Below are 24,788 nucleotides of genomic sequence, written 5' to 3'. Positions count from 1 at the left end.
CTCTTCTCTGCGAACTCAGATTTAGCTCAAGGTAACAGTTCTCCTTATGCTTTTCAATTTCATGTTCAGGTTTCAGTTACAAGCTTGGTATCCATTTGATGTTCAGAATTCCATTATAAACTTGGTATTAAATACCATTGCATATTCAGTCATTTATTCATGTATCAGTTTAGTCAAGTTATCATGCATCAGATATGCATTCTCATTGTGAGAAATTTATTTCCTCAGAACACTCAGTCATGCATCCAAGAATCAGTTACTCATGCATTAGATATGCATGCTCAGTATGATATATATTCATTTTATCAGTCATGTTAGTCATGGAGTCATGTTTCAGTCATTCATGTTCAGGATGTGCTTTAGTCTACCATTTCTTCCCTCTCAGTTAGTCTCATTCGAGGATGAATATTTCCAAGGGGGAGACATTATAATGCCCCAAACTTTCTTTAAGTCAAATCTAGTCTCCAGAAGAGTTAGTGGTGACTTTATAAATGATTAATGTTTAAATCAGTTAGAATTTCCCCAATTTCAACTTTTTATCATGTGGAAAATTGAATTAGATTTCCAACGATATCAATTTCATCCAAATCCAGTATTGGAGTAGAAAGTTATGGACGTTTTACTGAAAGCTGTCAGAACCGCCAAAGTGCGACGGGCAGGTTGACAGACCGTCGAGCTAGCGATGGACCATCGCCTAAACTATTGCAGCTAAGTCAGTAAGTCAATTTTCTGGCTAAGGCGCAACGGACAGGTTGATGGACCGTCGAGCTAGCGATGGACCGTTAGCCAAGCCGTCGTACTAAGGCAGTGAATCCCTCTTCTGGCCCAAGTGCAATGATCAGAATGATGGACCATTGAGCCAGCAACGGACCTTTGCTTGAGCCATCATAGATACCGTTCTTCAATTTAAAGCCATTTTTAAAAGGGTATTTTTGTCTTTTTCCACTCATTTTAACCCCTAATTATACCAGACAATAGCTCATAACTTTATTATTCATTCACAACATCTAATTAGTGTTTCTCTCAAAGATCAATCCCCAAGAACAAGAAACCCTAGGTGCTTAATTCCAAGTTAAGAATTCAAGCTTTTCTTCACAAATCTTTAAGAATCATCCACCCAGGTATGTCAAGTGTTCATTCATGGATTTTTTTCATCCATGAAGCCCAAGAATCTAATTTTAAATTATAAATTATGATGTTTATGTTGTGGATTGATTACGATCATATTGATGTTGTGTATGATACCCAAGTTGGAATCATTAAATGTGTTTTCATTAATTTATGCTAGCATGTGGATTAAAATCTACTAAATTGTGTTGATTTATGCAACCATGATGAATTAATTTAATTTCCAAGCCTAAGTTTATAGTTATGTATGCAAGGTGTTTGATAAAATGCTTAAGAGAATAGGAAACAAGCCTTATGACTCAATTGTGACCAAAATAATGAACCTACGTCTCACCCTTAAGTTTAAATGACTCCCAAGTTATTGTTATGCTTTGTGATGGATTGATGTAATGCTCACGAGATTAGGCTTATGAAATTATGACATGTTTACATGCACTTCTATTCATGTGTGAGCTTATGGCATGCAAATACTTCATGAATATCCCCAATGATTGTACTCTGAATTATTGACTATGGTCAAGTGTCAAGAAGTGTCATGTCTTGTCAGTTTTATTATATCGAGTCCTGGGGTACTTGTACCCGACAATTTAGCTGTGTGCCTAGAGTTAGTGTCATGTTTTCATGATACACTTAGTCAAGCCATGTTTAGTAGAATTCAGTCAGTCTCATGACTCAGGAAAACTTAGTAACCTCAGTAATCTCAGTCAGTTATCAGATCTCAGTGATACTCCATCAGTTAACGGAACTCAGTAAACTCAGTCCAGTCAATTCAGTATAATTAATTCAGTATCTAATTAGATGGGAGTAGGATTCAGCACCGAGTATGCCCAAGGATAGAAACTCAACTGCGAGTAGAGAGTGTGATTCTTAGAAGCAATTCTTGTTCTCCAGAACTACGTAGCCAACGTAGGTTGAGACATCTAACCTGTTAGATGAGGGTTGATAAGGTTTCTTAACCTATTAGATGAGGGTCCTACCATTCTCCTTAGAGTACCTGTTAGATGAGGGATCACTCACAGCTTGTCTTTACCAGTGGCGTGGTATTGACACTCTTCCAATTGGGGTTATAGATTGGACCCTAACTCAGCTATATTGCTTTATTTGGGGCATGTCGGTTAGATGACTACTATTCCATAGTTACAGTCTCAGTCTCAGTCTCAGTGATAGAACTCAGATAGTTCTATAGAATTTAGGACTGTTAGATACAGTCACCCAGTTCAGTACAGAACTCAGCTAGTTCCATCAGAAACAGGACTGTCAGACATAGTCATTTGGATAATAGTACAACATTTATACAAAACCTACGTTATTAGTATTCATATTTAGTGATGCCTTGATCTCAGATATAGTTCACGTATTCATGCATATATTCTCACGTTCATGTTATTTGGTCAGCTAGTATTGTTCATGCATATAAACCCTTGTATTCAGCTAACCTCACTTGTATACCAGTATATTTAATCATAATGACGGATTTATGCTATGGTATTTTATACCATAGGTTCAGAAGCACGAGCTCCAAAGCATCAGTAGCATTCCAGTCTCAGCAGTCAGAGTTAGCAGTGAGTCCTCATCCTTCGAGGACATAATCATTACTTTATTATGTCATTACTTACTTAATTTTAGTAGTTGGAGTTAGTTGAGGACATGTCCCATCAACTCTTTATTCAGATAGTTCAATTTTATAGGCTTTCAGACTACAGTATGTTCCAGTTTATTTCAGTTCATGTTTTGGTATTGATATATCGTACTCTCAGATAGTATGTTATATCCTTTTTGGACCTTATGGCATGTTCCAGCCTATTATTTCCATATTTTACATGATGTCATATAGAATACTGGGTTAGCTTGTGGTCCTTCGGGATCATGAGCACCATGTAGCGTTCCGGGTACTAGATTCGGGGTGTTACATTCTAATATCTAAGAATTATTGTCAATGTTTATTATGTGTGCATAAGAATTGAAAAACTTAGTTTTACCTGCTGTCACGCCTCATTTTTCTTGCAAAAAGTGGGATTCAACATGACGACTCTTTTTAGGATTTGTTAAGGAGTGAAGAATCGCCACCTAACAAATTAAGGTATGTTAGGACACCATTCTAAGCTAATTATGAACCAGTTAAGCAATCTATGTCACCAGAAATTAGGTGAGAATTAAATTATCTCAAAAGAAAGCTGTCAAGCACATTTCTAGGTCCTTAAATATGGTTTTTGATCGAATTCACATATTATGTAGGAATTCTACGTGATCAACAAAGGTCACTTATTTTTTATAAACTTAATGTTGTTAAGTGATTACATAATAAATAAACAGGCATGCAACTTGATTACATTTAAATTACTAATTATTTAAGCGAGAGAAGATACATGAATAAAGATAAGTCAGTCAAGCAAGGAGAGAGAAGTGACATAGTTTATATAGCAAAATATTTATTAAGTAGAAAAGCCTAAATTACCCCAATCAACTAAACATGTGAAGTAAATAAAAGGGACACCGAATTTGAAAGACTAGTCGAAGGATTAGTATTTCTTATTATTCAGATCAACGCCTGACTATTAACGATTGACAATGTCATATGTCGCATTGTCGACTTATGCTCGGGTCAATTTTCATCATTTTTAAAAGTCTACTCACCCCTACCTAGTTTGGTTAATAGCGTAAAAGCGTTCTAAAAGTATGACAAAACTAGTGTTTCCTATAATACCTACCCATCCTGACTTAATATTGAAGAGGTATTGGACTTTATACATTGAATTTGGTCTAGACAAAAGAGAGCTCGACTACCTAATTAGACTCAAAATTCGCGTCAAGCAAAACACATTGGACAAACAAGTAGCACGTAAGGGTCTCAAACAAGCCTCTTGATTAATTAAAGGTTGGTTCGGCGATTAACATGTTATAATAAGTAATCTTTCACTTTTTAAAAGATTAGACTTATAGGCATGACACCTAAGTGACAAATAGCTATTTGTATCGCATTAAATAAACATGTCTGAAATCAAATAAAGATGGCATCAACTTATTCTTAATATACGAAAAAATGTTAAGAATTGAGATTTAATTGCAGAAAATATTATTAAAGTGCTAAAAAATATAGTTTAAACACTAAAAATTAGTATTAAATGCTAAAAAGATTATTTAGATATTTTGAAAATTAAAATTAGATACTAGAAGATAAGTTAAATATGCTGAAAATTAATTTAAAAACTAAAAAATAAGCTAAATGTGTTGAAAACATATTACGGTGTTGGGAAATAAATTAAAGTGTTGAAATGTTGTGTTTTAATTGTGGGAAATGCATTTAAAACTGAAAATTAAATTTTAGTTGCTGAAAAAATATCATTTAAGGCCAGATACTAAGTTTTAGTTGCTTAAAAGAATTCTTACATTGCTGAAAATTAATAAAATATGATGAGAATTTATTTAAATGCTAAAAAGTGATTTATATTACTGAAAATTTATTTATTAAGCTGAAATTGATTTTTGTATTATTGAAGATGGTTCTTAAATGATGAAACTGATTTATTGGTGAAAGTTATCAATCAAAAATGATTTTATTATTATTGAAGAAAATTATTTAAAGGCCGAAATTTTAGAATCTCAATTGCCAAACTATTCTTTTAAATATTCTGAAAATTAAACTAACTGTCAAAAATCAATTAAACGTATTATACGCTAGTTTGACATACTTGAAGTTGATTCAATATATATAAAGTTAATTGCTACGCCTGATACATGCTTTATAGGTGACAAGAAACAGGGATATATCAAACAAACCTAACACCAAATATTTACTTTCGATTAGTTCCTATAGGCATGTTTTCTAAATGTTCCACAATACTATAAGCTACCTCATAAATATAGAAATAACATCGATTGAGACTTACCGATAGGTAGCAAGGAGATAATAACAAGAAACCTTAAGTAAAGCAATTGAAATAATCAGACGAAACCGAATTCCTTCTTCGAAACCTAAAAATGCCGATGAACTTTGAAAATATTTTTTTTAACCTTTTGTATAGAGAAAATATATAGCTAGAAATTCTTTTCGAGGGGGTAATACCCGAGGAGGTTGTGTTTATATAGTAAATGATGGAACATAATTAGAGGGAAAGAATATTTTAAAAATCAATTGAGGATATTTCTTTTCCTTAATTTGCTAGGATGACTCAATTAATCAGAAAATCTTATTATTTTACCATGATTAAGTAAGTAAAATTCAGCCAAGAAAGTAAAAAAAAAAGAAAAAAGAAATACTTGATACAATTAATCAATAAAACTTTCCATAAATACACATATCAATTAATAGTGGTAGATTATGCGTAGTTCAGCCAAATCAATAAAAGGAAAACATAATATTTGAATAACTAATCAATGAAAATTTCCTTCCATAACTATTAAAATAACATCAATATCAATTAATAGTATGTAAAATTCAGTCAAAACAAGGAAAGGAGAATATTTAGAATGATCAATTAGCGAGATTTCCTTCAATAAACATGAGAATCCAAATAACTTAACATAAATTCAAATCAACAAAAAAGAAGGATGAAAATTATACTTGTTAAGTAGCTTGTCACACACCAAACGAAAAGGAGGAAAATTCCACTAAAGCAGAAACTACCCCAATTAGCTAAATACCAAGTCACACCAAATCAATTGAAAGGGTGTGAATTTAATAAGCATCTAATAAGCTTCTTCAAGTAAAAACGACAAACAATAGTGAAAAATCAAATACAAAGCGCGAGTGAAGATTATTACAATCATGAATAGATTTGTACTATTTAGTCAGTCTGTCATGAAAATTTAGGGGCTTTTAACATATGTTAATTAAAAGGTGTAAATAAATAATAAAATTGAAATAATCAAGTCAAAATCACATCCCAAGCATCACAGATTTTAAATATGCGAACCTGCTTTGGGATAATTTGGGGGCAAAGCAACCAAACTGAAACTTACACCACAATTGGTCAATATAAAAGTGAGAATTCACCAAAAACCTTATCGGTTATCAACTTCAGTTAGGATGTGACAACCAAAGGGATGGAAAATAAGGTGGCATTGGATTAGGGATTCGCCGACTGGTTAGTGGCTGCTGGTGGTCATTGTTGGTCTGTCACAGGGGTTGGTATTGGCTGCATGGATGAAAAAAGACGGCAGTTACAACGGGGTTCACTGGAGGGGGAACAAAAAGAAGGCGGCTACGACGGTTCGACATTTTTGCCAGCAATAGTGGTGGTTTTTGGGAGTTTTATTGGCTGGAAGTGGTGGGGTTTTGCCGGCAGCTTATCGGTAATCACATCCGACAAGGCTGCAATAGAGGGGAGAAGAAGGAAAGGTATGAGGCGACTAGAAATGGAATTTTCTGGTGAGTGACACAACTAGAAATGGAGATTTTTCGGTGAGGTTCTGTGTTTAGAGAGTGGAACATAGAGAGGTAAGAGAAAGGAGAAGGGGATACGATTGGTTTGCAAAATAGGTTAAGATTAGGGTTTTTGAGGTTATTAAAGAAAATAAAGGGATGAGTTTATCTCATTCATTTGATCAATCTTGATCAACGGCTAAGATTAAAATGATATAAAGGGTGGGTTAAAAAAATTAAAATTTAATTTATGGTCAAAATTGATGTCAATTTTGACTACAATTGACACCAACTAAGTACAAAAATGTCTAGGAATTAAATATATAGAAGAAAATTAAATGGGATTGGTTGTTATTTTAATAAAAATAATAATGATAATAATAATAACAACAACAATAACAACAACAACAACAACAACAACAACAAAAGCTAGATGTTGTAAATTATGGGTGTGACCATTAAATAGTTTCAATAAGTATTAAAAAATTATGTAAAAATATTATATTTTAATTAATAAATTATAACAAAATGATAATAAAATAATTCATATATTTTCAAATCATGAATGTGACACGTCAATATCTATTTGATACAAGAATAATGTGTAAAAGATATTAATATTTAAAATTAATAATTTTAAAAGAAATAACAGCCTAAGAGGAGCATTAGGAGGTCAAAATTGGGTGTCAACAGCTGCCCTTCGTTGTTTAAGAATGATGAAAGAATTATCGAGCAACAAAAGTTGATGTAGTAGCCAATTTTGTTCGACCGAGAGAATAGTTTGTTGAAACTGACACAATAGGGGGTAATCTTAAAAATAGTGCGGCTGAGACTTTGGCTTTATGTATCCTACTCTGATTTTACGAGAACCAGACCGTGTGTAGTTCTAGATTTAGGAATAGATAATATTCCTAAGGGATGTTAATGATAAAGGACGGGCTTTAAAAATGATATTATGGATCGATGAGATTGGAGGGAATATGATTCAAACAATGACGTAAGGAGAGGTATGAAAATAAAAGGTAAATGAGTTTTGAGTTTGTTTGTACGATGAATGAATAAACAGGATGAGGTTTCGAAAAGAGGAGTGAAATTTTTTTTTCTGTTTGTCACTTCTTCCTTTGTTAGTTGCATACTTTTTAGTATGCGAGCCAACAAAGGTTAATGCATATAAACGATAAGTAATTGATAAACAGATAAAAAATATGGGGATAAAGAAAACATATTTATTATATTGTTGGATTGTCTGATGGGCCTCTCAATGTAGTGCCGGATTGACTATTAAACTTTTTGATGTAGTGTCGGATTGGATGTCGGTCCTCTCAATGCAGTGTCGGATTGGCTGTCAGGCCTCTCTATGCAATGTTGGATCAGGTGTCGGGCTTGTTAATATAATGTCAAATCGATTGTCAGGCTTCTCGATATAATGTCGAATCAGCTGTCGGGCTTCTCAATGCAATGTTGGATTAGTTGTTAGGATTCTCAATGCAATGTCAGAGTGGTTGTTGGGTTTCTCAGTGTCAAATTAGTTATCAAGCCTCACAATGCAATGTTGGATCAACTGTCGGGCTTCTCGATGCATTGTTGTTGTTGAGCCTTTCAGAATGGTCACTATTCGAGTTGTTGTCGAGTGATTCTTGTTGTCTGTACCTGTTAACCCTATACTCAAAGAAAATTGTGGGTTTGTAAAAAGAGAAGGTTGATTTGTACCTCTACCTTGACTGAAGTATCCTCTTTTCGATGTCACCGACCGATGAGGAGACTCACTCAGGTCTTCACTTGGGTAGAAAAAATAAATAATCTTAAAATCATATTTGAAAATAGTTGTCTTTTGCAAATGATAAGTAAAGCTTATTATAAAAAATATGAAATTTTATTGAATCAATAACTCTGACATATTTCGAGATAATAAAACATTTTGTAAGAACTTGTTCTCTTGTTGAAAAATTTTTAAGGACCACTTACAAATTTTTGCCCCAGTATGTTTGCCTGTCGGAAAAGACTGCTTGTAAGAATTTTATAGGTAATCTAAAAAATTCTGCCCAGTGTCATGTCTGTGCCAATGTCATGCCCTTATAGAATTTTTGAGGTCCTCTAAAAAATTCATCATGCCAATGCCATGCCCTTATAGAATTTTTCAGGTCCTCTGAAAAATTCTACCATTTTTCAGGTCCTCTAAAAAATTCCACCCTAATTACAATACTCATAGAAGGGAAATAAGAGAATTTTATTATAATGAGACCAAACTCCATAGAACCACTTACGTATCCCTCTTAAATGGGAAACCGATCAGACTTAGTTCCAATTATAATGTAAGGGGCATGAAATAAAGATTATTCATAATATCCCTTAACAAGATCTGAATTGATGGGCTTGTACCAAATTATGCCATCTATTTCTGTGAGTATGAGTGCTCGTCCTGTCAAGATTCGATGAACCACGTAAGGGCCTTGCCAATTTGGTGGGAATTTTCTCTTTCCACTATCTTTATGTGGAAAGATCTGCTTCCAAAATCAATTTCCTAGGCAAGAAATATCTAGACTTAAAATCTTTAACCTTACTAACTAATTTCTTAGGGATCTCATCTTTTTCCATTTCTTATAATTCACTTATATTATGTTGTATTGTCTCATTATGTGTCACAATCTTAGATTCAACATTCTTTAAAAGTGATTTTGTTGTAAAATAGAGATAAGCTTTTATTAATGGCGTAAAATATTTGATAACATATTGTTAAAACAAAATTGAAAGTACAAACTAGCTAAAAAATTGAGTATATTATATTAAAACAGAAAAAACATCAAAACCTCCCAAGTCTACCCAATGCTCGGTGAGGCCTGGATGGAGTGGCGATTCTACCTGAATGTGGTAATTTTTCTGTTGCTTTAACTAGGGGATCCTCTCTCTTAATTGATGATGATATGATAATCATCTTCCTTGATCAGAAATAGAAACCTCAAGCTTTTCAAAATCTCCTCTTCATATCCTAGCCAACGGAAGACACTTATAGCCTCAAATAGTGCCTGTCGTTGTACACTGGTGGGAGTACCATTTTCACCTTCAAGGAACCACATAGATTGTTCCAAGTCCGTATGTTCATCAACATTGAACATATTTACTTAATGGTCCAAAAGAGGATTGTTGGTAACATTCGGTGTTGGGTCTTTCAACTGAATGACCTTGGTGTCGATCTAATTCTGAATATTATTCTTCAAGGTAAAGCATGCCTCGGTATTTTGTCCTTTTATTATGGAATGACAGGCACAAGTTTGTTTATGACTATACCGTAAAGACTTAGTATCAACAGGCACGACAGGAATGGGCGTGATGTAGTCTACTTTTTGAGTCATTCATATAGTTAGGCTATGAGTTCAGCTAAAGGGGTGTATTTTCTCTATTCAAAGTTGGATTAGGGTTTGTGATTTGGTTGAGAAGAAAGTTGGGATGCTTGTACTTGAGCGGGTTGGGCATTGTACACAGGGTAATTAGAAAATTATGGATGTGTTTGATATGAGGTAGACATTTGATATAGTGGGGTTTGATATAGCACTGGCGTTGTAAGGGGTAAAGAGATGTTGAGTATATTATTAGAGTTTGTGGATTAGGCGATAGAGGTGGAATAGATGTTTGGTAACTTAGAACGCTCTCTAAAGACTGGGTTGCCATCACTACACCTATTTTTTTTCTTTTTCTTGTTCTCCAAGTTCCCCCAAGGCTGTGAATTCTTATCGGTAGCTTGTAAAGATTTTAGGTTGATGATGCTTCCTTTCTTAAGACATTCTTCTAATATTTCTCCCACCTTTATGATCTCAACAAAGATTTTATGAACAACAGTGATCATCTTCTCAAGGTATTTATGGCTCTTGTGCGCATTTGAAATACTCTTTTATTTGGGATTCCTCTATTGGGGCCCAAGCTCTTCCAGCCTCGGACTTCCACATAGTCTCAAAATGATTCATTTGGTTTCTTTCTCAATGTCTGCATGTAGAACCAATTAGGATCATTGTCAATATTAAATCCAAACCACTCCATAAAGTCAGATGCCATATCAGTCTATCCAACTCATTTCTTTACATTTTGTTCCATTTACTATGTTAAAGCCTCCCAAGAGGGACTTCTCATGAACATCTTCATTCTTATCTTTTGTTATTCCCAACTCCTACTAGTTTGTCATAGTACATGCGTAGATGCGCCTTAGAATCTTCAGTTATGTTGTACAGATCAAATTTTAGAGGTTTGTACCCCTCCGATAAATCAACATTAAGGTGATCATACAAATTTTCATAGCTGAGCCCTCTCAATCCTTTACACCTCTAACTATCTTAGCCTTTCAACCACAGATTACATGATAGAGTCTTTTTCTAAAGGATTAAATGTTTGTTGTGGGTAGGTATATGGGACAGTTTTAATATATATATGGGGTTTAGAGTGTGGCTTCTAGATATGTGATGGTAGGATATATTTTGGACATTTTGGTTTGGAGGGTTTAGTGGAGATGGATGAATTGAATACTTGGGATCTTGGACATGTTGGGTGGCACATATAGTGTGTTTTTGATGTTTTGGATAGAATTTGGGAGACTTTAGATATTTAGAGAGGTTTTAGATTAAGATGGTGGCATTTGATGACTGGGAATGGGCGTTTGTGATTTTGGCATAGTATGGTTGTCAATCTATGGTTCTAGAGAGGTATCAAAGAGAGGGACAATTTGGCTAAGTTGTAACTCCGATTCCTTGTAATTCCAAGATCTTCTGTTCCATTTTCAGTATCATTTCATTCTGTCCAGCAATGTTTTCTCCTTCTATGCTAGATCCATCTTTGTACGTTAGATTGTAATGATCTCCCATGACTTCTTGATCTCCCATGACTTTTTTACCCTCATGACTTGCAGGAAGAGGGTGAGGAGCAGAAGAAGCCCCTTTTGAGCAGGTGTGGTAGGCCAAGATGCACAAATCAACCTTTTAGGAGAGAAAAAATAATTAAAAAAATACTAAAATTAAAATTAGTATGTTAGTGAAATAAAAAATTAAATAAAATAGCACTCAAATTGCACGTTATTTGATGTTTCTTATTTTGAGGGCCTCTTTTGAGCCAGAGGTAGGTCTATCGTTGTTTAAGATATAAGTATGCCATAAAATAATGTCATTTGCTCATAAATAATAAACCCCAAAAATTAAAACTTTAGTGAACTAAATTATCTCAAAAATTGAAAGAAAGAAAAATACAAGAAAATCATAAGAAAAACTAAACTAAATTCTAAAAACATCTTCTTCTTGGCTTTTTTTATTGGAGGCCTCTAGAGCTTTGTCGAAGCGATGGCGGCTGGTTAAGAGATGGGATAGTGCCAATGTTCTTCCCTCACTTTTCATGTCAGGACATTCTTTATCTTATTTGTCAAATTCATAAAGCTAGGTACGCCATTGAAGCTGCAAAACAAAGTGTTAGCCTACCGCATTCCAAAGAGAAAATGACAACATTTAGGCATATTTATCTTTCAAAATGTGCAAAAATAATGAGGCATTATTTTTGGGATTAGAAAATCCCTTACAACTTAGGGCAATGCTTTCTAACAAAATATCCTAGTCTTTTGGGATACTTATTCCTTAGTAAAGGAATAAACAACTAGGATCTAGGAATAAGAGTCGTCGCATGAGAGTTTCTCCATTTAGACAACTTGAGAATGGAAAAGCTCATGAATGTCGACGCACCACTGATCGATCGATTCACAAAGCATTTTTCAAAGGGTGTTTTAGAAAAAAACGTCTGCGTAACCACGCACAACAACAATAACATACCCAGTGTATTCCCACATAGTAGGTTCTGGGGAGGGTAGAGTGTACACAGACCATACCACTACCTCTAAAGAAGTAGAGAGGCTGTTTCCGATAGACCCCCGCTTAAGACCGATAACAGTATAGCTAATCACAATATAAAAATAAGTATAGACTAGTACATCATTCAAAATAAACTAACACCGGTATCCACAAGGTAGTATAACAACCACCAGATACTACTAAAAAACTATCTGCCCGAAAATATAAACATCACGCAACACGCACGAATAAGAAACTTCACACACAAATAAAGAAATGATCCCACCCCCTAAACCTCTACACTAATCCGCATCCTTCACACCTTCCTATAAAATAAGTTAATTAGCCACATATTACTTCATTCAACCTAAATTGGTTTGTCTTCCTGACCGACACGCTAACCCATTATCGTATCCTTATCAAAACAAATCCATTGTAAACTATCAGTGCCATAACTTGATACCTACTCTAGCTAACAAAACATGACAGATTAAGCTAAAGATTTACAAATTACCTGAGCCTTAACGCATTGAACCTATATTATGAATTACGTAAGTTACCAAGAATTAATCTTGAAGTAAAGAATTTTAAAAGAAATTCTACGAACCCTAAGAGAGAGAATTTTGTGTTTTTTCACCGCTGCTATGCTTTCTAAAATGTTCCCAAATTGTCTTGAATTATTCCTTTTATAGCTAAGCTGAAAAACCTAATTTGGTCCTTCGGCGTGATGCACTGTGCTGTCAAATGCCATACCCCTCGCAAATCTGTGCCATCGTGGAAGTTTACTATATTGTGATAATTATTATTTGGCTTATCACCGCGATGTGGTGAAATCGCAGAGAGCTACTAGTTTTTGCCAAATGCAATTTTATCTTCCTCTGCAATGTGCTGAGTTGTGGACTTTGAAAAACTGGCAACTGGAATTTAACTGCGATGCAGTATATCATTAATGTGTCCAGTCACGTCTATTTCATCACAATTTAGTCCTGCAAATACTAATCATGTCCATTAGATAAAGAACACACTTAAAGCTTGATTATACTCAGAATAACATATTATAGCTCTCTGAGCAAGTCTAAATCTGGGTGAATATTTGTGATTGGACATATAAATACTCCCAAGATCACCACCCCACACTTAAGACCTTGTTCATCCTCGAACAATCATAAACACAATCTCTCAATCGAACTTCACATCACAACCAAAGAGTTATGCTTACAATGAGCGCTTATAATATATAACAATGACTTTTCATCTCAAAACGTGTCAAAAATACATTTATGCACATGAACAATTTGTTTCAAACCTCATTATCTCAATAGTGACATTCAATTTATTAGAAAACTTAATCAAATCACTCAATCAAACAACACAATAATAAATTCGAACTTTCATCCGCATGCACACTCAACACAATAAAGTTTCCCCATACCACTCACAATTTTTCAATATTTCATATGAGGGAAATAGCAAAATTCAATCACTCACTCTCAACAAAGAATTCATACATGATAGATAGTGAACTATAAGCTTGCCCTTAGTGTACTACTCCACTAATAGTCGGATGTTGAAACGTATGATCAATTAGGTCTTCCATGGTTGTAATGTAGGCTAAGGGACGGGTAGGAACTATTTAGAAAATAGTGACTAATCCCCCTAAGTGCTTTAATACATGTCAACCCTCAATTAAAATAATATTCTATCAACCCAATTTCTACTCCATTACCTTCACACAACATTTGTTTCACCCCAATTTTATTAAGAACATTAACATAAGTTATGGTAGGAGTATTTTTATTTTGCATCACGATTCAATTTTTAACTCTTCTTCACACCCATTTACTGTTATGCACCTCTATCATAGCCACCCTCAACTAAACTTATTCGCGTTGGTTGAGGTGCACAGTATTCGAAATGGACCAGGGCCAAAACAGGTTCATTGTAACAAAAATCGGGCTGAAAAAACTAAAATTTCTTTCATATTTCCTATAATTCCTAACCATCACAATTAAACACACAAATAACTACTTCTTTAGGGCTTCACTTTTACCTTTCTCCTACTTCAATTTCACACTCTCTACTCCTTTAATTTTCTATATTAAAGTTCTTAGGATCTATGGATCAAATCAAGGTCTATCAAAGAATGGATTAGGCTACATATGTGGCTACCAAAGAAATTAGGTTATAGGTTCAACAGGGCTAACTAAGGACATGCATAAGGGTAGGTAAATAAAGTCTTTACAATTTGGCTAACAAAGAAATGCCTAAATTGATTTCTTCATCCAACACCCTTTATTTTGATTTGTAAATACACCGGGCAAGTTCTAGATAGTCCTATACATGTAGAATATACACAAATACTCACACTTAGGATGCATGCAAGAAATTAAATCGAATCCTTACGGTTTCACCTATAGAGATTAAGAATTTTACAACTAAATCCTTTGATATTTAAGACTTGCTTTTGTTTTAAATGATTCATTTCAAATCACTGCAAAAATGGCCCACTCATAGCACTTCTCCAAAGTTATGATCGGATTCTCATCAATTCTTTGTTTCTTAAGACCAACTCTCCTTAAAATGACGTCATCCATCTATCATAGGAGAAGGCACTAGCTATGACGAGTTATTTTAAATTGCCAAAGAAGGCAAAAATAAATACTTTAAATTGAAATTTGCAAAAGGGGAAAAATAAATAAAAGCAAACACTTTAAACAAAAAGCAAAATGTGAAAAATGCCTTGAGGGCAAATTGCAACAATCCATACTTGAAACTTACTAAATATTACAGACATAGTGTTCCGAATAGTTAGAAATACTAAAATCCAACAAAACATAAAAATAAAAATTGTCCAACCAAAATAAACCAAAATAGAGAGAAATAAGATACGAAAGAGAAGGACAACCACCTCACACTAAAATGAAGCACTGTCCCAGTGCTATCAATAAGCATATGGCAAGGTGCCATCATACTCCCTGCTCAATCAAAGGGTATTATTGTCGTTATGGCATCATCTGCACCTTCCACATCATAACCATCATCAGTATCTGCATCTCCTTCATCAGATTGATCCTCAACATCTGAATTAATATCTGAGTTCTGGTATCGCCTCTCAGTATCTGTAGATACATCATCATTAATAGGTTCAACAAACTTAGGCCCGATCCTTAGCAAAGTTCTAGCATAATGGACAAGGGGGTAATCTAACTCCACAGCATGAAGTTCTTCATGTGTTGCAGATCTTTCCCTTATCTGCAGCTACAACATCTGTAGGCCAAACATCATGGAAGATATCTCATCAGCCTGAGCTTGATGCTCGGCAATAGTCAAGATTGGGCCTTGGGCCCTAGCTATATTACTAGAAGTAGTAATATCAATAGGGCAAGCAATAAATTTAGGCATGTTATCTAGGTCCTCTTCATCAACCCTATGCCTCCTTAAGAACCAAGTCAACAGACCTCCAAAATCATAGTTACGCCCTAGCTGGTAGCGTGCTTTTTTCATTGCAGAAAATATCACCTAGCCCATATTAATGTCAATATCATCACACATCAAAGCATAGATTAAACATACCTGGTCCAGTGTAACCTCGATCATATATTTTTCTTGAATAAAGCAATGGTACATAATGCATCCCCATATCTGGGCCTCCTTGTTCATTTGTGCATAGGGAAAGAAGAAATGCAATCCTATAACCTAGTACCTGGTCCACCTAGAAGATGAGCGTGTACCGCACAGTAAGTGTTGGATATGAGCATAGGGAGGAGTCACAATCAGCTGCATCAAGGGGTTTGCATCCACCTCAGCTATACCCAGTAGGTCATTTATATCTACAGCTGTGAATCGGCACCTTGCCAAGAAACCTTTAATTCATGATCCAGGTCTACAGGATCCCAGTTGGCATAAAACTCGCAAATCAGGTACATATTACAATCAGTCAGATGATGAAAAATAAAGTTTATGTTCAGTTGCTCAATTCGCCACACCATGCTTGGGCATTACCTTAGTAGGATCGCTTTGTTAATGAACACCTCAGGAATGTATTTGTTATCAGTGTATTTGGAGTAACGTTGCTTGCCTACCTTTTTGACCGCCTTAAACCCGAACTTTCTTGTTTGCCCACGCTGTAGCGGGGGAGCACGTGGCACCCTAGCAAGTTAGTTTTCAGACTACCTGCTTTATTTCCTAGCTAGTGCAGAAGTACCAGCCTTAGCCTTTTATTTTAGTTGTTGGTGATCCATGGTGCCTGTCATTCAACACATGCAACAATCAAGTGAGCAACTGAGTCCTAGATCATGCTAGCTTTAACTAGGTATGGATGGGCATAATACTCAAACTTCCCCTATTCAACATAGTTAGCACACATACATGGGTCCATAAGTCTAGAAACGATGAATTTCAGCTATACCAAAACAAATTTGGACCCTAGTATGTCATTAACATAAGAAATCCCCCTTATGAAATCAATTTCAAGAACACTGACAGCTATCCATAGTAATGTCACCTAGTTACATCCCGCTAATGCGATGGTGACACATTTACAAATAGCTCTAAATTGGCACATTCATTAACGTCACTGTATATCAAAAATAGGGATCGACAAGCAGTGTGTACACGCTATTACAAAAACAATTCAATCATGCACATTTGACCCAAAGTCCACCCCTTTTCCAGCTATATATACCTTTGATCAATAGGACTTCAAAAATGAATCAGGCAAGACCTAACACCAGTTCAAACAATAAGTCTAATTCAACCCAATATATAATTTGCCCGCAAGATTGCTACCCAGATACATTTGCACAAACCACAATACCCCCAAAAGTTTAATCATATAGATTTAGATAATTTTAACGGACTTACATCCTACCAAACACATTTACGCCAATCAATGCACCCCACATCAAGAAGAGCACCCATTACCAAACAAATATCAAAACACTCTTTATTCTAATATGCATCTAATCATCATACCCATGTGATTTAATAATTAAATACATAATCAGAATGAAATGACTAAAAATTCATAATAATATCAAGATAAATGTGGCATAAGGTAATATACTCACATGAATCATTCCAAAATTCAAACTAATCTAGCCAATAATAACAAAATTCTCAGCAAGATAGAAATAAAATTTAAATATTTGAGAACTTACCTCAAGTGTTGATTTAAATAAAGTAATGTTAAAGAAAAAATGAAGAAACATGATTGGGTTAAGGGTGTAGGAGGCGGCGCTTAGAGTGAGGAAATAATAGGGTTTAGGGTGGGGGGTATTTATAAAGGGGTGGGACCAATCTGGGTAGGGTCGAGTTGAACCCGACAAAAATTAAAAAAAATGTCCGCTTTTAACCCCCACCGCGATGTGGTTGTATTGCACCAATTCACTGGAAAGTGCCAATTGCCATTTTACCATCCACCGCGATGTGGTGGTATCATGCCAGGCCACTGAAAATTGACAATTGTCATTTTGGTCAGCTCCGCGACTCGGTGGTATTGTACCGGGCCACTGGAATTGACAATTGTCATTTTGGTCGGCTCCGCATTACGGTGGCCTTTAATTTCACGTCTTCAGTGCATTTTCAACCCTCCTTTTTACCTGATGTTGAACCTTACTTACACCTATCAATTTGCAAACCTAATTGCTTCCTTGAACGTGGTATTCTCCTTGGTTTCTATTCTCCATATCAAACAAAAAAAAAATAAAACATCATAAGAAAAAGTGGGTTGCCTCCCACTCAACACCTTAGTTTTGGTTGTGGCACAACTCATCTTTATGTTTTTTTATTTTTATTTTAAGAACCAAAAAATTAAACTACCTATTACATTACATTTGTGGGTTGCCTTCCACATAGAACCTTATTTTATGTCGTGGCACGACTTAGCTCAGTTTCACTCATCAGTAAAGATGATGGACACATTGTGCTTATCTCCATGATCATCCCAATAATACTTCACATGTTGTCCATTCACCAAAAACTTTGCAGTCTTCTCTTTGTTCCACAGTTCGACCGCTCCATGAGGCGTTATTTGCACCACTTCAAAAGGGCAAACCACTTAGACCGTAATTTACCCGAAAATAAATTTAACCTTGAATTGAATAGCAAAATAAGTTGTACGGGTTCAAACACTCTATCCTGAATTTGCTTGTCATGCCATCTCTTGGTTTTCTCCTTGTACAGTTTGGCGTTCTCTTAAGCATGGAGATGAAACTCATCAAGTTCAATAAGCTACAACAATCTCTTTTCGCCAGTGGCCTTTATATCAAGATTCAACTTTTTAACTTCCCAATAAACTTGGTGTTCCAACTCTACAGATAAATAGCATGCTTTCCTGTAAACCAAGCGATATGGAGAGGTACCAATGGGCGTCTTATAAGCTGTTTGGTATGTCCCCAATACATCATCTAACTTTTCAGCCCAATCCTTTCACTGACCATTAACAGTCTTCCATAGTATCTGCTTTATCTCCGAGTTGGATACCTCAACTTGACCACTTATTTGTAGATGGTACGCAGTGGCCACTTTGTGCCTGACACCATATTTAGCTAATAGATTTTTAAATCACGTGTTAATTAAATGCATACCTCCATTACTAATTATAGTTCTAGAGTGCCAAACCGGGAAAATATATGCTTTTTCATAAATTTCAATACCACTCTCACATCATTAGTGGGACAAGCTGCAACTTCTACCCACTTGGATATGTAATCAACTGCCACTAAGATGTATAAGTTTCCATTGGATGGTGGTAATGGTCCCATAAAATTGATCCCCCAAATATCAAATACTTTAACTTTAAAGATATTATTTAGGGGAATCTCATGAGGCCTCGAAATTGTACCTAATCTCTGGCACTGATCATAACTCTTCACAAAATCCACTGCATCTCTAAACACTGTTGGCCAAAAAAAACTGAATTGCAACACTTTTCTAGCTGTTCTTTCACCCCCATGATGTCCACCATAAGGAGATGAACGACACTTTTGTAGAACTTGTGTGAATTCATCTTTTGGAATACATTTATGGATAATTCCTTAGGACCCTGTTTGAAAAGATACGGTTCATCCCATATCTAAGTACGAGAATCTTAAAGTAGTTTCTTTCTTTGTTGAGTGGTACCTCGGGAGCATAAATTGAACATGCTACCAAGTTTACAATATCGGCATATCACGAAAGCTCACATGCATCTAGAGTCAATAATTTTTCATCCAAAAACTCTTCCTGAATGTAGAAAGAGTCATCAATAATATGGTCATGAGTCTACAGCCGTGACAAATAGTCTATAACTTTGTTCTCTGCTCCTTTCTGATCAAGAACTTCTAGGTCAAACTCTTGCAGCAATAAAACCCACCTGATCAATCTAGGTTTTGCATCCTTTTTATTGAAGAGATACTTGATGACCGCATGGTCTGTATGAACAATAACTTTGATACCCACCAAATACGCTCTAAATTTATCGAACGCATAAACCACTGCTAACATCTCATTTTTAGTGACTGTATAGTTCATTTGGGCATCATTGAAGACTTTACTAGCATAATAAATAGAACGAAAGACCTTGTCTTTTCACTGCCCCAAAACAGCTACTACAACCACATCACTAGCATCATACATCAATTCAAATAGTAACTCCCAATCTGGAGAAATCAAAATGGGTGCTTCAATCAGTTTTTTCTTTAGCTTCTTGAATGCTTCTTGACAATCAACCCCAAAATCAAACTTGGCTTTTTTTCTAATAGTTTACACATAGGGCTTGAAATCTTCAAAAAATCTGGAATAAAACGCATGTAAAAACCTACATGCCCCAAGAAACTTCGTACTCCCTTCACTGTAACTGGATGTAGAAAATTTTCAATCACTTCAATTTTGGCTCAATCTACTTCAAGGCCTATATATAACACTTTATGGCCAAGGAATATTCCTTTCTTAACCAAAAAGTGGTATTTTTTCCAATTCAGCACCAAATTTATCTCTTCGCAATGAGCTAAGAATCAATCTAGATTCTGCAAGCATATATCAAAAGAATTAGTATAAACAGAGAAGTCATCCATGAATACCTCAACAAATTCTTCAACCATGTCATAGAAAATTGCCATGTGCATCTCTAAAACATTGTAGGTGCATTGCATAGGCCAAAAGACATGCATCTGAACACATATGTTCTATATGGACAAGTAAAAGTCATCTTCTCTTAGTCCTCTAGTGAAATGGTGATCTGATTATAACCCGAGTAACCATACAGAAAATAGTAGTACTCCTACCCTACCAACCTATCAAATATCTAATTAACGAATGGGATAGGATAGTGGTCATTTCTTATGGCTTTATTTAACATCCAGTACTCAATACAGATTCTCCATACAGTTACCGTGCGAGTGGGAATTAGTTTATTTGCTTCATTGGTAACCACTGTCATCCCACCTTTCTTTTGGATGCAATGTATTGGACTTACTAACTTGCTGTCTGAAATATAAACAATCACTTTATTGAGTCACTTAATAACCTCTTTTCACACCACGTCTTTCATCACTATATTCAACCTATGTTGTTGCTATACCCTTGGTTTGAAACCTTCTTCCATGTATATCATATGCGTGTAAGAATCTAGATTTATCCTAATAATGTCGGACATCTGCCAACCGATTACCTTCTTTCTTCTTCTCAAAACTGCCATTGCTTCTCTTACCTGCACATCAGATAAATCTACAGAAAAAATAATAGGTAAGGTCTTATTATCATCAAGGTAAACATATTCAACTGAGGGGGGAGAATCTTAAGCTCTAATTTTGGAGCTTCATTAATTGTAGCTTTGGGAGATGGGCCAATTGGCCTGTTCAATTGCAGTTCTTCAATATCTCCATAAAGATCATGACCCATTAAAGCTCGCTCTAGTGGATCATCAGACACCAATAGATATAGCTCAGATGCAAGGTCAATCACTAATATGGAAGACAATTCTTCATATATAGCCGATAATTTCAGCACCTTGTATACATCAAAAACCTCCACTTTATCATGCGCTCTCATTGTCATCTTCCCTGCTATTACATCAATTAGTGATTGCCCTATTGCTAAGAAAGGGCATCCCAAAATAAATGAAACGATCAAATCATCTTCAAAGTCAAGAATCACAAAATATACTGGAAAGATCAGTGATCCAACTTGCATTAAAACATCTTCAATAATTCCATATGGCCTAGCAAGGGACCTGTCGACCAACTGCGAAATAATGATTATGGGTTTGGGACTCCCAAGACCTATATTTTGGTACCAAGATGTGGGCATAAGCTTTATGCTATCTCCTAAATCACACAATCTATAAGCACTGATAGTTTGCCCAATAGTGATCTGCAAGGTAAAACTACCTGGATCTTTTAACTTCGTGGGTAGTTTATTTTGTATCTTGGATATGCACTCCTCAGTAAGTTCAACTATAGCATACTCTATCAACCAGTTCTTGTTTGCCATATTATCCTTCAAATATTTTGTATAATTTAGAACACTCTGTAGAATATCAATAAGAGGAAGATTTACATGAACCTGCTTTAAAAGATCTAAGAAATTCTTGTAACCAACCTTTTTTTATGCTTCTTTTGCCTCTGAAGAAAGCGTAAAGGTAAAGTATTCTTCTCCACTTGAATTCCATCACTTGCAGCTTTTTCTTTGACCTTTTTCCCCTCCTTGTCTTTAGAATCATCATTAGTGACTTTGGGACTAACCTACTCAGGTGCCGTCTCTTTTAACTGCAACCCACTCCTGGTTGTAACCGCATTTACCTACTTTGGATTTTCCTCTGTATCGCTAGGTAAGCCTCCTTGAGGTCTTGTATTTTGGGCTCCCACAATCTGATCGAGTTGCAACTCCAAATTCCTAGTGATCAATTGTTAACTCTTTAAATCTGCTGCAAACTATGCCTGGTTCACCAAAAGCTGATTCATCATTTCCCCATATTACTTGTCTGAGTAGTAGTTTGATTATTCTGAAATTGCTGTTGATTTTATTGCACTGGTCCCTTATACAGATTATTATTCTGTTCTTGATTACCACCCCATGAGAAATTGGTATGATTCCTCCAGTTGGGATTATATGTGTTCCTAAAGTTCTATTGCCCTGGACGATTTACATTCCCCACATAATTCATAAAATTTGGATTAACAGCACAAGCATCCACTGCGTGTTCATTACTTCCACAAACTTCACACCAAGAATTTACCCGTTGGACTGCATTAGCTTTAGCTGCTGCTTGCGAAACCCCCAACTTTATATTGTTCAACTGAGTAAGCATCTGATTTTGCATTGCTGCGAGTTGGGCTGATAATGCTATGAACTAATCTACATCTAACACACCAGCAACTTTCTTCGGAGCACTCCTCGAATCAACATGCCATTCAGGATTTCCATGTGAAATCTGATTTAACAATATGTACAATTTGTCATAAGTCTTCTCAAGAGCTTGCCGACCTGCTACTGAATTCAAGAGAATCTTGTTATTTGGCTTTAGTCCCTCAATGAAGGTATGAACAAGGACATTATTAGACTGATAATGGTGAGGGTAATTTTTGAGCGTATTTTTAAATCTCTCCCAAGCTTGGTAGAGATTCTATCCTTTTTTCTGTCTGAAGCTCAGAATATTGCTTCTCAAATATGCAGTCTTCCTAGATGGGAAGAATTGAATACGGAACTTCCAAGTTAGATCTTTTTAAGAAGTGATGGAGAGTGGTGGTTCAACATGTAACCACCTCTTTGCTTCCCCAATTAAAGAAAAGGGAAAGAGTGTCAATCTGACATAATCAGTATTCACCCCTGCAAGAATATAAGTATCGCTTATTTTTAAGAAGATCTGTATGTGCTGCAGTGGTCTTCATGTGAAAGGCCAGAAAATTACCTCGCTAAATTTTATAATTGCACCATATTCTGCTTTAATTCAAATCGACCACCTGGATCAGGCTTGCGAATACTGTTAGTTGCATGGTTCATGAGTAGGATTGCCACCTCACGAATAGGTCTAGCAGCTGGTTGAGTAGGAACAGCTGGGATAATTGGAGCTGGGATATTTTTGGCATTTGGATCGACAGGATTTTTTGGATCAACTGGATGAGCCATTTAAACCTGTTGAATGGGATATTGATCTCTTCGCCTATGTTGAAATATTAGTTTTAGTTCTGTAAAAGGCTGTATCTCTCACCAGTCCTGTATTTAGCTAAACCTACAAAAATTCATCCGCTAAGATCAAGTCGTTAACACTTAAACTTATTATCAAAAACCAAAAATTAAGCAAAGTACTAATTGTACTAATCCCCAGCAACGATGCCAGAAACTTGTTGCGGCTCAAATGCACATACAAGTGCATGTGATCGTACAAATAATATAGTGACTTAGACAGTCAGATATCATTTCTACGAGGACTAAGAAACTAGAGATTTACCCAAACTATAGTTTTAGACAAAGAGGTATTAACTGTTGTAAAGTATCAAGATGCTTGTGAAATTTTGAATAAAAATTAGAAATAAATAAGAGATAGCAATTTGTGACAATAGTAAAGCAAACAACGGTTGTAAACAGTAATGATGAGAATTCCAGGGTTGAGGCAGATCTAACAATCATACAATTCTATTTTCTTATCGCATTCTAATTGGTTATCGGGTTGTTGATTCGCAAGGTTTATAGTACGATCTTGGTCTCCTGGCCTCAAATCTTTTTTCTATTTTTCTAGCACTGCTATGCTTTCTAAAGTGTCCCCAAATTGTCTTGAATTTTTTATTTTATAGCTGGGTTGAAAAACCAGATCTGGTCCTTCAGTGCGATGCGTGTGCTGTCAAATGCCATACTCTTCACGAATCTGTGCCATCACGGAAGGTTACTGTGCTGTAATCGTGATGCGATGAAATCGTGGAGAGCTATTGGTTTTTGACAAATGTGATTTCATCTTCCTCCACGACACGCTGAGCTATGGACTTTGAAAAACTGACAACTGAACTTTTACCGCAATATGGTAATATCGCGCCCTTGTTCTGGAATCTTGACAATTGGGAATGGCTTCTCACCGCGATGTGGTGATATCGCGGTACCTCACTGAATTTTGACAAATGTCATTTTGTCCCTCTCTGCGACGCAGTGACTGCAAAAATGGGAAGTTCTAACTTCCAGCTTTCCTTTCTGAGCTATGTTTCAATGCTTTTGATTACATAATAAATAAACAAGACATGCAACTTGATTACATTTAAATTACTAATTATCTAAATCAGAGAGGTTATATGAATAAAGATGAGTCATACAAGTAAGGAGAGAGAAGTGACACAGTTTTTATATAAAAAATATTTATTAAGTAGGAAAACCTAAATTACCCCAAACAATTAAACATGTAAAGTAAATAAAAGAGACATCGAACTCGAAAGACTAGATGAAGGATTAGTACTTTTTATTATTCGGATTAACATCTGATAAATAAGCGGGGGACAATGTCATATGTCGCATTATCGAAT

At 35.5% G+C, this 24,788-nt stretch overlaps 1 non-coding gene across 1 annotated transcript; it reads left to right on the top strand.

Annotated features, from left to right (window-relative positions):
* Window positions 1-22,844: 22,844 nt before the first annotated feature.
* LOC124899844 lies at window positions 22,845-22,951 on the top strand. The gene has a single exon (XR_007057407.1). It is a non-coding gene; the product is annotated as a small nucleolar RNA R71 (small nucleolar RNA).
* The last annotated feature ends 1,837 nt before the right edge of the window (window positions 22,952-24,788 follow it).

Source organism: Capsicum annuum, chromosome 6, assembly GCF_002878395.1.
Source record: "Capsicum annuum cultivar UCD-10X-F1 chromosome 6, UCD10Xv1.1, whole genome shotgun sequence".
Lineage (NCBI taxonomy): Eukaryota > Viridiplantae > Streptophyta > Magnoliopsida > Solanales > Solanaceae > Capsicum > Capsicum annuum.
This window is presented reverse-complemented; position numbering and strand designations above follow the sequence as displayed.